Source organism: Podarcis melisellensis (genome assembly GCF_964234715.1).
Source record: "Podarcis melisellensis genome assembly, chromosome: 14".
Taxonomy (NCBI): Eukaryota; Metazoa; Chordata; class Lepidosauria; order Squamata; family Lacertidae; genus Podarcis; species Podarcis melisellensis.
Window position 1 is genome coordinate 21235808 of NC_138546.1, and position 16003 is coordinate 21251810.

Below are 16003 nucleotides of genomic sequence, written 5' to 3' on the forward strand. Positions count from 1 at the left end.
AAATCCACATGCTAGGCCTGAAGGGCACTGCCAAGTCCCCTGAGGCATAAAGCACTGGCACATCCCCAAAGGGCGTCCAATATTGCCTGTTTCCCAACTATCTTCTCACCCGCATTCTCACCTACCCCTACTCAGTGCCCTCACAGGCTACCAGACCACCCCAGCACAAATCACTCCCAGCAGTGTGAAGTAGGTGAAAAACACGGAGATCCTAAGGCCAATCAAGAGGTCACACCTCAAAAAAAATTGACTCAGCCTGTTCAACAGTTTGGCCAAAGCCCACACTGCATATGTGTAGGAAGGGAGGGTTATTTAACCCAGTGAAGAGGAACTTCCCTATTAGCCATTAGGCCCTATATGACCCCTTTCACCTCCTCCCTTGGGAGCATCTAAGAGCTCCTGAGTCATCTGTGAAAGGGCAAATATGCCCCAACTTTGAATGCACAAAGGCCACTCTCACAATGTCCAACCAAATGCCTACAAGAAGCATGGAAGCAGGACCTGTATTAGCCATTGGTCAGAGATGATGGCCAACAACATCTAGGAACCCAAGGTTGAAGAACATTGGTCTACCCTGTTTGGCAGTGGATCACCAAGGTTTCAGGCAGGGGTCTTTCCCTACCTAGAGGGCTGGGAACTGAACCTTGGACCTTCTGCATGCAAAGCAGATGCTCCACCACAGAGCTACGGTCCTTAAGGCACTTGATCCCTGTGTCCCTCACATTATGTTTTAGACTTAAAATGGATGGCACTCCATCGTTGAGCTGCAAAAAGATTGATGGCTCAGGCTACCCATATCCTTAATTTGCTATGGTTTTAATTTTATTTTATCTCTCTGGGAAGATTGAGTTATGTTAGTAATATCTCATTGACGGAATACGACTCCCTTTCTAAAGTGAAAAATGGTTAGGTACATCTCATTCCGTCGCAATGCCTCCTCTTTCTTATTCATGCCAGTATCACAACTTCCAAGATGAAGTTCCGCAACGACAAAAAGGTATTGTTAAATCAATAGAAGCCAATAACGTTCCCAATTATTTAGAGGACACTCATTTTGATTTAGTGAAGTTAGTCTTCAGAGTTTTGATGTTCCCGTTAAGAAGACAAAGAAGATGGAAAAGCAAAAGCAAACAAAAGACACCTCAACAAGACTTTTTCAAGATTTAAATCACATATGACTTGAACTAAGGCTCTTCCATTCTGATAACACTCAGAAAATGCTTGTAATTTGCAGCTTTCCTCTGTGTAATTAAGTTTACCATGCAAATATATTATATTATTTTTGTTTATTTTACTTTGCTGTGCTATAAGATGTGAAGAGCAATACTTTAATGCCAGCCGGGATTTATTCTGACTTGGGAGCTGGATTTGTTGCCGTTCTCTTACTCACAGGTAGGAATAAAGATGCTCAGGTATTGATGGACACATAAAGCTGTTCTGCAAATCACAGGTCCTGATCTATTTATGACAACTACTGCATGGAATCAATAAGTATAAAGCTCCTGGCAAAACTAGTCCCCATCTTGAATTCCCTCCCCTGCCTCCACCGCTTACTCTACCTTGCCCCAAATTCTGGTGCTGAAACTTTGCATTCCCACACCTTGCATCATGTTAATGGCTATCACTAAGACAGACCCCTGCCTGAAGCTGTGGAAAGCCTCTACCAGTACAGAAAATACTGGGCCAGGTGGACCAATAGTCTGACTCAGGATAAGGCAGCCTCCTATGTCAACCCCCTGCAATTAGTTTTCACAATAGTAGCAGTCATTAAACACACACATAACTCCGTGGTAGAGCTCCTCCTTTGTATGCACAAGGTCTCAGGTTCAACCTGAGGTGGGGTGGAAATGACGCCTGGTCTGAAAACCTTGGGGAGTCACCAGCAGTCAGTGAAGAGTGACAATACTAGCTACATGGGCTAATGGTCTGGCTCAAGATAAGCCAACTTTCCCGCAGTGCCATTGCTGAGAACGCCCTCTTTAATTGACTAAACCTTTGAGCCCTACCAGTGTTTCAGTACACTCATGAAACACATTGCCAAACATACACACACTTCTGAAGGCCCTCATCCCATGCCTTTGTTCCATCCTGACACTACTCCAACACTGCTGTCTGGCTGGAAATTTTAGCTGGGCTGCCAAAGCTTCCAGATGTCCAAAGTCAGAAGGAATCTTTTCAAGAGAATCATGGGCTTGACAGTTCTTTTCTCTTTTATTTGTAACATCTTCCTTTCTTGGCTTTTGCGATGAGACATCATTTTGGAGGGTCAAGTGGGTGGAGGAATTTCATGACTGCATGTTGAGGCACAGCATTTGATGTCAAACTTCCATAATGAATTTGTCCGCCAAAGATTGTCTTTCCAAAATCTGCTGTAAAACACCCTCAGAATATGCTGTGAATATTCTCCAGCTTTGCAAAAAATATTTGCTAAATATATACATGTTATTGAATCAATGAGCTTTGTTGTGTGATGGTCTGGTGACTAGATACAAATGAACAAATCCAAATCCGAGTTGTTGATATTTCATATTTAGTGGTAATTGGTGATCCACCTAGTTCAGTATTGTCTGCACGGACAGGCAGCAGCTCTCCAGGGTTTCAGACAGGCCTCTCTCCCAGACCTACCTGGAGATTGAACTTGAGGGTGAACTTGAGACCTCCTACATGCAAAGCAGATGTTTTATTTATTTCATTTTATTCATAAAATTTATATTCCAATGGATGGTAGAAAAAACCTCAAAGTGGCTTACAAAAAAGATAAAACAATAAAATTATCCCTGAAATATCTAAAGCATACAGAAGGTTAAAACCACAATAAAATTGACTAAAACAAATTAAAACTCCTACAAACTTTCTAAACATCTGGGTAGGCTTGTCTAAATAAGAATGTCTTCAGCAGGCACCAAAAGGAATACTGTGAAGGGGCCTGCTTGATATCAATAGGCAGGGAGTTCCAAGTTTCAGTCCTGCCACACTAAACAACTGAGCTCTTACAGATATGGTGTGGGTATTATGTGGCACTTGTAAAAGTGCCAATTCCACCAATCAATGCAGCAGGGGTACCAACCTGAACAAAATTGGGGGGGGGGAGGAAAGCCCTGCCCCACATAATCACATGACACAGTGCATACAGAGCATTTGAATGGCAATGCCCATCGACTTTGGGTGGTGCCCCCCTCAAATATTTTATTGGGGAGCAAAGCTCCTTTGGCCGCTAAGAATTTGCTCCTATGCAAAGCAGACAACTGGACACCTATGGTTTAAGGCGATCTTGTAGCGAAACTGGTTCCAAGTTGTTAAGGGCGTTATATACTAATAGTAACACATTGAGCTCAGCCCAATAGAAGATTGGCAACCAGTGCAGGCCTCTGAGCACAGGTGTTATATGCTGACAAGGCCTCACTCCTGTCAGCAATTGTGCTGCAGCATTTTACAGTAAATGCAGCTTCCAGATCAAGGGCAAGGGAAGCTCCACATAGAGCACACCGCAGTAATGCAATCTTCAAGTAACCAGTGCATGAACTACTGTGACCAGGCTCTCCCTGTCCAGGAATGGCCATAGCTGTCCAACCAACCACAGTCTGCCAATGAGCCACCTTCCTATGAATGTTTCACTATATTCAATGCATGGAGTGTGCAAGGATATTTAATACTTAATCACTGACATACAGTGATATTTAGGATTAGGTAGACAACTTGGTAGGGACACCGGATGGCTAATAAGATTTAATGTTTTACGTTGGTGCTTGGTCTCTAGAGCATGAATGAAGCAGACAGAAAGTTCTACTCTGTTGACCAGACATAATGCTTGCCAATCAGAGAAGTCAATTTTTCAGTCCCATTTGATACCTAAAAGGGGCTCCAAGACATGCACACCTATAATACATAATAGCCTATTAGACTAGATCCCAACTTCAAGTCATAAAGACTTAGAATCAGTGGTGACTGGTGCCCATCGGGACTGGCAGGGTGCGGAAGGCAGAAACTCCAGAGCCAGTGACGGGAAGTGTCAACTAATTCTAGCTCTTTCACACACCCATTTCCCTGCTGAGTTTTACAAGGGGTAGTACTTGAGACTAAAGAAGAAGAACCCAATAGCCAATGCCCCCACACACACACACATCTGAATGTAATGAAGAAGGCAGGCAGACAATGGGACCTGGCTGAGGGCAGACAGATTGGTGGGCCAGTGGCCAGACTGACCAGCCTCCACTGCCTAGAATCCATTACACTCTACGTGTTACCGTCCGGTCTACGGCCGATCAAAGTCCCGGCTGAGGACATCTGGACTGGGGGCAAAATGGCGGGGTGGGAGCAGGAATGAGAGTCCAGAAGCCAGGGGTCCGAGGGTTGAGAAGCAAGGAGTCACGAAGTCAAGGGTCTGAGGGTCGAGAAGCAAGGAGTCAAGAAGCTGAGGTCCGAGGATCAGGAAGCAAGAAGCCAAACGCAGCAAGGCATGCAATGTGTTGCTGTGGTGAAGAGCCAAAGGGAAATGCTGACCTTATATCCCTTCCCAACTCTTGCCACCAGGTGCAGTGAGTTACCAAGTGGCCTCACCTGTGCAGCCACGCTTTGCCTCTCCAGAACAAACTCAGGAAGGCCCCAGTCCTGTGAAGCTCTACTAGACCCAGGGCCTGGCTTCTGCCCACACTCCTGACACTAAGCATCTGTCGTCTTGGCATCCATACATAAGAACAGGAGGTGAGCCCTTATCTAGTCCAGCATTCTGTTCTCACTGTGGCCGGCAAAATGCCCATAGGAAGCCCAAAGCAGAAAATGAGCTCAACAACCTTCTCATGCCATTTACACCCCTGCTCTCCTTCCCAGCAGCTGGTGTTCAATGACACACTGGAGGTAATATATAGGCATCATGGCTAGTAGCCACTGGTAGCCTTTTCCTCTATTAATTTGCATAATCCCCTTTGGAGACAGTTCAAATGGATACCACTGTTTAACTCCCTGCTCTGTCATTTGCTTCCAGTGGCATATTTTGGTATGGAACTGAGATCGCGACGCCTCTCAAAGCTACCATTCGGAAGCATAAACATGGCCTTCTAATAAAGATGTAGTCAGTGATTCCACTTTGCTGGGAGGTGGTCCCCAAAGACAAGAAAGCTCTTGTCGGGTGTCCTCTGCTAACGGAGGCATTGACAAAGAGGTTATTTTCAAATTTGTAACATCCAATTACATCCCATCCAGCTCGTGATGAATTGCCCCCATCTGGCTGCAAGCGCGATGCCCTTGAGTCCTAGCGGCCTTCTTAACTTTCAAATGCATTCAGTCAAGATGCTTGCATTAAGTCCAGCTTGAAGGCAAGTTCGGTGTCTCTTTTTTAAAAAGCGGGGACCCCAATAAACAGTGTCCTCATTTGCCCCTCATCATTCATCCTCATTTCACTTTCGAGTCTGCAGCTCACAGACTGATGTGCGCCAACACACTGCTCCATAGCCATCCTGTGTGGTTTTGCACCGATGTAGCAGCAGTCCACATCCTGTATGGTGTTCAAACTGGTGGGCCAGTCATGGGTCCCTTCTTCCCTGATGGTTGTGGGATTGAAACTGTGAGCCATTTCTCAAGCTCTGCAAGTGTCATACTCTATGTGCCAATGCAGAGGGAGCTGGCTGCCAATCCAGGAGGACCAGAAACATGTACCTGGTTCAAAACATGCAGGTGTCAAGTTCCTACCATGTAGGCTAGCTTCTGCTGCAAAGTCAAAACCAAGCAGGTGCCAAGATCTAGAAGTATTCCAGTTGGCACGTTAGGAGAAAGTGTGCATAAAAACCCATACATTTGTGAAAACATAGGTAATGAATTATATGGTGGTAATCGCTTGCAGACCCTTCAAGTGTCCCTATTTGCCATGGATGTCCCTGATTTAGAGAAGCCATCCCAGTTTCTGATTTGATCCCGGAATATCCCGCTTTTCCTTAGGATGTCCCTATTTTCATTGGAGAAATGTTGGAGGGTATGGAGTTATCCGACCCCCGAGCCATCTGATGGCAATCCTGTATAGGGAAGTCTTTTTAAATGTTTAATGTTTTATTATGTTTTTATATGTGCAGGAAGCTGCCCAGAGTGGCTGGGGCAACCCAGTAAGATGTATGGGGTATAAATAGTAAAATGATCATTGTGGAATGGGAAATCCCTATTTTCATCGGAGAAAGGATGGAGGGTGTGTGTTTGCCCAAATTAGTATATTAGCCAAAGCTGCATACCAAAAATGTGCATTTCAGGAGAGATTTGCACTAAAATGCTGACAAATGTTCACAAATTTTAAATCCTCAAATGGGGAGAACTGAATTTAAGATTGGAAAAATGAGAGTCATTAATAGATTCATCCACCTTTCATTTTATCCAATAATGTCATGATTAAACATGCAGTTCAGGGTGACGGGGGGTGAGATACAGGCAACCAGTGGTGCCTGCTTCTCCCTGCCCCCAATGACATGCTTAATTAGGGGTTTAAACCTTACCCCTTTGTAGGGCCCCCAAATTGATTCAGGGCCCAGATCTGAGTCCGGTCAACCCTTAATTATCCTGTGCTGAATCAGGGCTGCTTCAAAGGGCTGAATCCAGAGGGGGCCGTGCACAGCCCAATTAAGCAATATATAAAATAATAAATAATAATGATAATTTGAGATTACTTTGTAAGGGGGGCAAATGGACATTTTCGGGGGCAAAGCATCTCATCCCAATTTGACATCCATTGTAGGCCTAAGTAGCATTCTACACCCATGTCAGAAAGAAGGATTCCAGGAGATCTGGGGAGAGTTAAGGGTTTGAATTATTATCGGAATTAGTGCTCTTTATTGACTTGGAGGCTCCAATCTTCTCTACCCATTATAGTTTTATCGAAACATTAAACTACTTTAAAACTTTCATTTCCCCCTTTAAAACGAAATTGGTTTTGTATCTTCTCCAGCACCACCAGCCGCCCTTAGGCAAGCCAGTTACAGTACAGCAAACATAAACAACAATCAAGGCATAATTACTAACAGTTTGGAAAAGTTGTTTTCTCCCCTCCACTACCACCAACTTTCCATGCTCTGCTTAAAAAAGAAACACACATATACACCCCCCTCCCTCCCAGGGTGTTCACGTTCTGCTTGACTTTGGGGAGTGGGATTCCAGTTCACAGAGTGTATTGATTATACAGTTTAATCTGAAGCTTTTATCTGGTTGCTTTTTTCTCTTCTCTCTATTTTTAAATCAATGCATTTGGCTGCACTCCCACCAACTTCACAGGGAGGTTGGAGGTTGTTTCGGGATGGAATCCAAACTTGTTAAGAAGATCTCTGCCAGCCTCATCAATAAATCCAACTCTTATAAAAGTCCCAGACCCATTTTCCCTTCCACGAAGCCTACCAAAGGCATGGCCACCAAGGTATTTCAGATACTTGCTGTGTTTGGTGTCTTTTCTGTTACATCATAAGTGGTTCCTCTTATTCCAAGGGGACTTAGACACTCCAGGTTTCCTTAAAAGCCTGCATAAGGCTTCTCAATCCAGAGACACCTGTGGAAAGGCCTGGCCATGAACCTTCCTTTCTGTGCTGCTCGGGAGCACAAAAGCAGAGGCTGCCAGTCTGACAGTGGCGTAGCGTGGGTTGTCAGCACCTGGGGCAAGGCAAGTAATTTGTGCCCCCTAACCCGTGGATTTGTGCCCCCTAACCCGTGGATTTGCGCCCCCTAACCCTAACCCCCAGATGTTGCGCCTGGTGCGGCCGGCCCCCCCTGCACCCCCCACGCTACACCACTGCAGTCTGACCTTGGGCAACGCTACAGTTGGACAGAGGGTGGCTTTGCAGCCTCAAACCCAACAGGAATCAGGTGACAGAAGGAACCAACATTGCCTGCTATAAAGTTACTAGCTTGTGGTGTGGCTTCTCAGTCTGAACAGCTCATTGCTCAGCTGTGGATTGGAGTAGCCCAAGAGTCAGTAACCCAGTTTTACAGAAGCTCGTTCTTCCCTCTTCCCTAGCGCAGGCAACTGAACTCCTTGAGAGTCCACAGTGTCACATGAACCTCGGGGTTTCTCTTGAGAACAATGTCATAAGATCCTGAAACTTTTGGCAGGTAAGTTTTATGGTTTTGTCACTTACCTTTTTATTTAAAAAAATACTATCTATTAAATTTGTATACTGCCTTTCACCTGATGATCCCAGGGTGGTTCACAACAGAAAAATACAAAATGAGAATACAAAATACATAATAAAACAAAAACAAACCTATAACCTCCCCCTTCCACAAACACCTTTAAAAAGCCACAGAATGTTAATCAACCAGATGCCTGGTTGAAGAGAAACATTTCTGCCTGGTACATAAATCAGACCCTCCAAGTGTCCCTATTTTCCAGGGATGTTCCTGATTTAGAGAAGCTGTCCCAGTTTCTGAATTGATCCCAGAATGTCCCACTTTTACTTAGAATGTCCCTATTTTCATCAGAGAAATTTTGGAGGGTATGTTAGGATGTCCCTATTTTCATTGGAGAACTGTTGAAGGGTATGGAGTTATCCGCCGCCGCCGCCCCCTCCTGGTCATCTGAAGGCAATCCTGTATAGAGAAGGTTTTTTAAATGTTATATTATGTTTTTATATATGTTGGAAGCTGCCCAGAGTGGCTGGGGCAACCTAGTAAGATGTGTGGGGCATAAATAGTAAAATTATTGTTGTAGAATGGGGCGTCCCCATTTTCACTGGAGAAATGTTGGAGGGTATGCTAAAGATATATAATGAAGGCACTAGGTGAGCTTGCCTGAGGATAACATTGCACAAACAAGAAGACATAAAGCCACTATAGAAAAGCCCCATTCTCATGTTGCCATCCTGTGGAGCTCTGGAGGCACACAATGAAGGGTGATGATTTCTGGGTCAGTTCATATGGGGAGAGGTGGTCCTTGAGATATCGCAGTCCTGAGCAGTTTAGGGCTTTATAGGCCCAAACCAGTACTTTTAATTGGGCCCAGAACTGGCAGCCAGTACAGTTGTACCAGATTCAGTGTAACATGCTCAAAACTTCTTGCCCTGGTGAGCAACATGGCCAACAAATTCTGCACCACCTGACGTTTCCGAAACATCTTCAGAGGTAGCCCTACCTATAATGCATTTCAGCAATCTAACCTAGAGCTTACCAGAGCATAGACAATTGAAGTTGGGTATCTCTGTCCAGGTAGGCACACAGCTGGCCACCAGCCAAAGCTGATGGAAGGCACTTCACGCCATTGAGATCACCTGAGCCTCAAGCAACAGCAAAGGATCCAGGAGGACTATATACCTGCTCTTTCAGAAGGAGTGTAACCCCATCAGGGGTATGTGATCTTCTGTCCATCCAGTTTAGGGAACTGCCCACTAATGGTAACTCAGTCAGAGGCTGATTTAGGGCAGTGCGAAAGGTGCAGTCATATGGGGCATACTGCCAAGTAGGGTGCCTTCTCAAAGCCAGGTAGCTACTTGCCTGGCTTCAGGAAGGAGGTGTGAGGGTTCTGACAGGGTCCCAGAGTCCTCCTTTCTCCTTCCCAAAGCCAGGCAAGCGCTTACCAGGCTTTGGGAAGGAGGGCTCTAGGACCCTGCCAGAGCCTCACAGCTCCTTCCTGAAGCCTGGCTTAAGCTGGTGATGCGAGGGCTGGGGGTGTCAAATGTCCTCATACAGGATGGCCTATTACCAAGGTCCTCCCCTGCCTCAGTTTTATCTGGATTGAGCTTCAGTTTACTGGGTCTCATCCAGTCCATTACCAAGGCAAGACAACAGTCCAGCACTTCCACTGCCACATCTGCAGATGTAAAGGAGAAGTAGAGCTGTGTGTCATCAGCATATTGCTGACCAGGAGTACTGGATATAGGGCAGAAGGGCTATGCCCCCTCCTAATATTGTGGGGGCTGCCATCCCCTGCCTGTGGCTGGGCCTCCTCAATGTGTGGGGAAGGGAGATGGGTAAGTCAGCACCCCTGTTGCTGACAACATACTCCAGAACTGTGGATAACCCTACTCAGTGGTTTCATGTAGATATTAAACTGCATGAGGAATAAAATAAAGTGCTGGAAAAGAAAACACCTCTGGAACATGTGACTTGAAAGATCATCTTTCCCTCCATTGCTCAGTGAGGGCATTACCATCAGCAAGTGAAGCCCAGTTAGTCTTGCCTCAGCCTATTCATTCTTGGCTTTGTGGTGATACAGAGGCAGGCTTTTTCACTGGGGTTCTGGAATACACTCTCTGCTGAAATCTGTTCAGTGGTACCTCGGGTTAAGAACTTAAGTCATTCTGGAGGTCCGTTCTTAACCTGAAACCGTTCTGAGGTACTACTTTAGCTAATGGGGCTTCCCACTGCTGCCGCGCCGCTGCCGCAAAGTTTCTGTTCTCATCCTGAAGCAAAGTTCTTAACCCGAGGTACTATTTCTGGGTTAGCAGAGTCTGGAACCTGAAGCGTCTGTAACCTGAAGCGTCTGTAACCCGAGGTACCACTGTATTGGTGTTCTGCTGAGTTTTGAAGGCACTGCTGGCTTACCATTCATCTCTCGACTTGAATCTTCTTTTTTTCCTATGATTGTTTTATTTTGCATTTTAATGGTGGCTGTATGTATTTTAATTATGTAATTGATTTTATACTTGTTACCTGCTCAGAAGTATATTTGGGCATTAAGCAGTGTGTGTGATGGACGGAGGTATAGAAAGGAGGGAGGGAGGGATTGTAGAGTTGGAAGGGACCCCAAGGGTCATCTAGTCCAACCCCCTGCAATGCTGGGTTTGCCCACCCCACTTCTGAAAATTGCTCAATTTCACTCACACACTGCCATTCTCATAGGGCAGCGAAACTAGGAGGGAGTTATTTCAATGTAGTCCTAAAATGGATGGGAACAGGTTGAGAGTGAGATCTGAACCAAAAAAAAAGTATTAATATTTTCTGCGGTTATAATATTCTTCTTTCAAGAGGTATTCAAATTGACGAGATGTGCAATGCCCAATCCCTGGAACACCCTGGAACAATTCATGAATAATGAGGTCATTCTTCCTTGACAAGTACTTGAATACAGTTCGACACTTGTATATAATACTTTGGAAGACTGTCCTTTGGATAAAAGAGTGGAGTTACATCTGTATTCAGGATTTGCTTCTTGCTGTGAAGTGAAGGGGAAAACAAAAATATGGAAATCAGAACAAGAGGTAATGTGAGTGGTGCAGGAAGGACAACTTAATTCTTACAAGGACATCCTTTTTTCTGCTTTCCACTAGTGATAACCAATGCTGCATGGACAATTGGTTTTGATAAAAAGAAGCCTGGGTCCTTGTAAGAAAACCCAGAAATCTATGGGTTGTATCCAAGGCTATTCCTATGCAAAGCAGACCCACTGAAAAGAACGGTCACATGTAACTTAAGTTTGTAATTTCAAATGAACAGGCCTAACTTAGTCATCTTTGTTAATTCCCTCAAGTCTACAGGCTACTCCCCACTTATGTAGGGGTTACATTCTGGGCATGCGTACACATAAGTGAAATTATTGTTGCTGCTGCTGTTGTTAAATTTTCTATACCGCCCTTCATCCGAGGATCACAGAGTGGTTTACAACATAAAAACACAAACCTAAGTACCATAGTAACAAACAACATGGTGAGGCAAACTAATGCAGATAAATAAATTTATCACTCTGAGAATGAATGGGGAGCTCTCTCCAGATTCAAAGTTCTGAATATCCTTCTTCAAATAACTTGAATACAAATACTTTTCAGCAGTAGCAGGTGCAATACGGAAGGGCACAAAGGCACCTGGGTGGCAACATAAGCCGGGCATGGGTAGGATTTCACTCAGAGACCAATGGCTGGAAATGATGTGCAAGGACCTGACGGCCCTGCAAGAAAAATGCAGGATGAGAAGAGGAGATGGAGGAGGAGGAGGAAGAGGAGCATGGCAGAGATCTGATGCGAGTAAATGGGGAGCACCCTGGAGAGTTTTCATGACTCATGGATGAAGTTATTGTGGATAAAGAGGCTGGAGGTTTGTTGAGGGTGGCCTGCTGAAGTGCAGGAAATATAAACGCAATAAAAAAAATTAAATGATGATACTTGCTCTTGATTTTGAGTAAGTTGCCACTCCCTATTGGGATTTCACATGGGATTAAGCCAATTTGAACCAGCTGCCAATCAAATTCTACAGTGACCCTGATAGGGATGTAAAAAGGCATCATTTTTTGTTCCCTGCTGTATTTGTTTCTGTTCCACTGTAGTTCACATTCCCCCCAAAACAGTGTTATTCACCTCACTGTCCACTAGGGTGAAATTATGTAAATGCTCATTGCATTATTCCACCCCATTCATTCCAATGCAAAGAAAACATTGTGCAAATTGGAGTACTTGTGGACTGAAGGAATAACAACAGTGGATGCTAATCATAGTCACTGGATTGATTTCCATTCTGGACATGGGATGAATAAATTCTCTGGCAGCCCTAGACTCTGAGTTCTGGGTTTATAAGGGAGGGCCCCGTACAAAGACAGACTCTGTATATATGGGCAACGGCAGATATATTGCCCACTATACACTATACATTGGGCCCAGGAGGCAATTTCTCACCTTACCATCCGTACAAGATGTCTCTCCCTGGCAGAGAAGGTCCTATGGCTTCTTAGCAATGTAAACGTTTCAGTGACTCATAAAGTTGCCCTTTTTTCTTTGGCGGCCAAAAAGATCAGAAAGAAAACCTTGGACAATATAGCACTGAACTGTAAGGGAGACACAGAGATCCAAATAGATTATTTGTGGCGAACCACTCCTTTTACTTGTACTTATTTTTAATTTGGATTCTCATGGCCAGTATAATAAATTGGACTGGATATAAGGGAGGGCCAAAAATATCTCTTAATCCGCATTCCCCATCATAGGAAAAGTCTTTGTTCCTTCAGCAGTTCTCAACCTGTGGGTCCCCAGAAGTTGTTGGACTACAACTCCCATCATCCATGAGCTCTGACCTTGCTAGCTAGGGATGATGGGAGTTGTAGTCCAACAACATCTGGGGACCCACAGGTTGAGAACCGCTGCTTTAGAGAGTTCCAGGGAGAAGTGTCGACATGGTAGGGCATCTGTCAAGGATCTGCCCACTGCCCAGCAAGGGGATCCACTCAGAAGAGCCCTTTAGACCTGCTGGGCTAAGCAGTTAGACTCCTTGAGGGAGCAGGGGTCATAGAGCCAGCACTACCTTCATTTGTGGTGGACTACATCTCCCATCATGCCTGGCTATTGGCTAGACTGACTGGAGATGATGGTAGTTGCAGTCCTCACCATCTGGGGGGAGCACTGCATTGGTTACCCCTGCTCTATCCCAGACATCATTGAATAAATCTCAACCATGTCCCCTGCACTCCAGGATGCGAGATTATAACTCAGTAGCGTCCAAATGCAACTGGAATAAAGCACCGTGTCCGTATATACAGCGATCTGTTCCTTCCTTTGTGCAAAAGCCAGCCTGCCGCTGTTTGCCATTTGCTAGCATCCTGACCCCCCGCTGCAGTTATCTCACCTCTTACAATGCTCTATCTTTTCCCCATTTTTAGTTATTAATACAGACACTTTAGTTATCAAATATTTGACAGCAATGACGGATTGACCTCCCGAGACTGGCGATGCAGACTATCTCAGCTTGTTAAAATAATAAATGGCTACCTGTCAAAGAGGCTCTCGAAGTAAATGTGGACCCTGGAGATATCTCTATTGTAGACTTTTTAAAAACCTCTTTGGCTTCCTTGTATGGATATTAATTAATAGTAATAGTCTCTTTCATTGAGATAGATAGAAATACTAATTACTTTCTCTGTGCCCCCCCCCCTCGCTGCACCCCCAGACGAATTCCTCAACAGTATCACTTATTCGGCAATAATTAAACAACCCAGGGGGAGAAAAAGAGGTTGGTTAGAAGTAGTTAACAATGATTTAAATGGCTGGAAAGAAGACCGTATGGTATTTGTTTTCTTTAAGCATCCCTTGCCCGCCGCATGGTGTTTTTCCCCCATTGATAATGGGAACAAGAATACAGAACCGGCCACAAGATCATGGTGTTCCAGTCACTTTGATTTCTCTTCTCAACTTTCTTTTGACTCTGAAACTCATAAACACAATGGATCGAAACCAATAGCGTGGTGCTTTACTAGGGGAGGAAAAACACCCAACAGCATGCTAAAACTCCCATCCCTGGAATAGCCTATCCCTGGGGGAGGTCTTCAAACAGAATGCTGGATTAAATTCCTGTTGGGCACTGCCTTATTGATCTCATTTATCTCTTAGATACCCAGCCTGAATGATGATACATCCCCGTAGGAGATTTTTCTCCATAGCTTTCATGAGAGGGAAGGAGACCCCTCCACAGAACACCCTTCCGAACACACACACACACACACACATGATGAACAGCACTACAGAAACCAGAGCTTGCCCTAACAAGCAAACTTTCTTAGACTGACATCTCAGTTGTAAAAATGTAAGCCTTGACTTGCTGCATAAGGCCAGGATGAGGAAACTTTTCCAGTCTTTTTTGGGGAAACTTCATTCCTTTTTAGGGTAGCTTCTAGGAGGGGAGGCAAGGGGAGGAGCCTCATGCTAGTGGTAGGCAAGTCATGGAGGCAAACAGGGGCAGATCATTGGATTTGACTCTTGAGAAGGCCAAGTGGGCTGTATCCCAGTGACATGAAAGTAAAATGGGTTTTATACACATACATGAAGCGCACGTTTTTCCATTCCCCGCCCCCCCCGACCCCATCCAGGCAAGCAAAAAGCATTGTCACAGCTCAAGAGCACACTCTGCACAGGTGAAAACACTTGAGAAGGTGACAGAGCAGGGTCACTGAGCAGCATGTTCTGGAGAGGAGGTGTGGCCTAGGTACCCTGGGTACCGGTGTCAGACTTCAGGGGATCTGCTTCCTCCCCTGTGGCCGTAAATGAGCAGATCAAATGAAAGGGAATTCTTACAGTTAGTTTCTTTAATAAACACAGCAAAGGACAAAGCAAATCTACCCAGAATGGCCATGCTCCCAATTAAGGTCACTTCCCCTTCCATCCCTATTAATCTATGTCACTCCTATGTCTTGTAATCTGAGTTTGTAGCCTCTGTGCTTTCTGTTCTGACACTTTCTGAGCTCTCTGGGACTTTGGGGGAGGGAGGTGGATACTATCCAGAGACTGTGAATCTGTTAACCCTCTCTCTCCCAGTCTTTCCTTGCTGTTCCCCATCCAGTATTTCCCAGCTTCTGCCTTCTGAACTATGCCCCTCTGCAAACCACTGTTCCAAATCTATACTGTCCTCCTGCTCCTGGGAAGTTTCAAGATAAGGATCATGAGGAGGGAGTGGCTCACACCATTCTTCTTCAGCGAAGCCCTCCTCACCACAGTCCCTGACAACTGGATGGAAAGGCCTCAGGGGTCACATTCTATCCTTGGGCCTTAAGTTACCTAACTTGGACTAGATCATGGTTATTTACTCCTCCCCACAATAAAGTTTCAAACAGTACCTAGCCAGATATCTCTGGAAGCTCCCAAGCAGGTCTTGCCTCTCCTCTTTGTCTCCAGAAACTTGTATGCAAAGGAATAAGAAATGGGGACAAGGGAGACATGAAAATTCCATTAAGCTATCATTGGTTGAAGATTCTATTCTCCCCAAATGTAACAAATGCTTTCCAAAAAGACCAAAAAGATGCATTACCACATCTTGTGACATTGAGTTCCATTAGATGATGATGTATTGTGTGGCGAAGCCCTTTTATGTGTCAGCCTTCAGGCTACTACCATCCAGATTCATTGGCTAATCCCCAAGCCAATGTGATATAATGGTTAGAGTGTTGGTCTAGGATCCGAGAGACCAGAGTTCAAATCCCAAAGCAGCCATGAAGCTCGCTGTGTGACCTTGGGACAGTCACTGTCCTTTATCCTGACTTGCCGTACCTCACAGGGTTACTGTAGAATAAAATGGGAGGGGAAGCACCATTTGAACCACATTCAGGTCCTGGATTTGCATGTAATAATAAATAAAA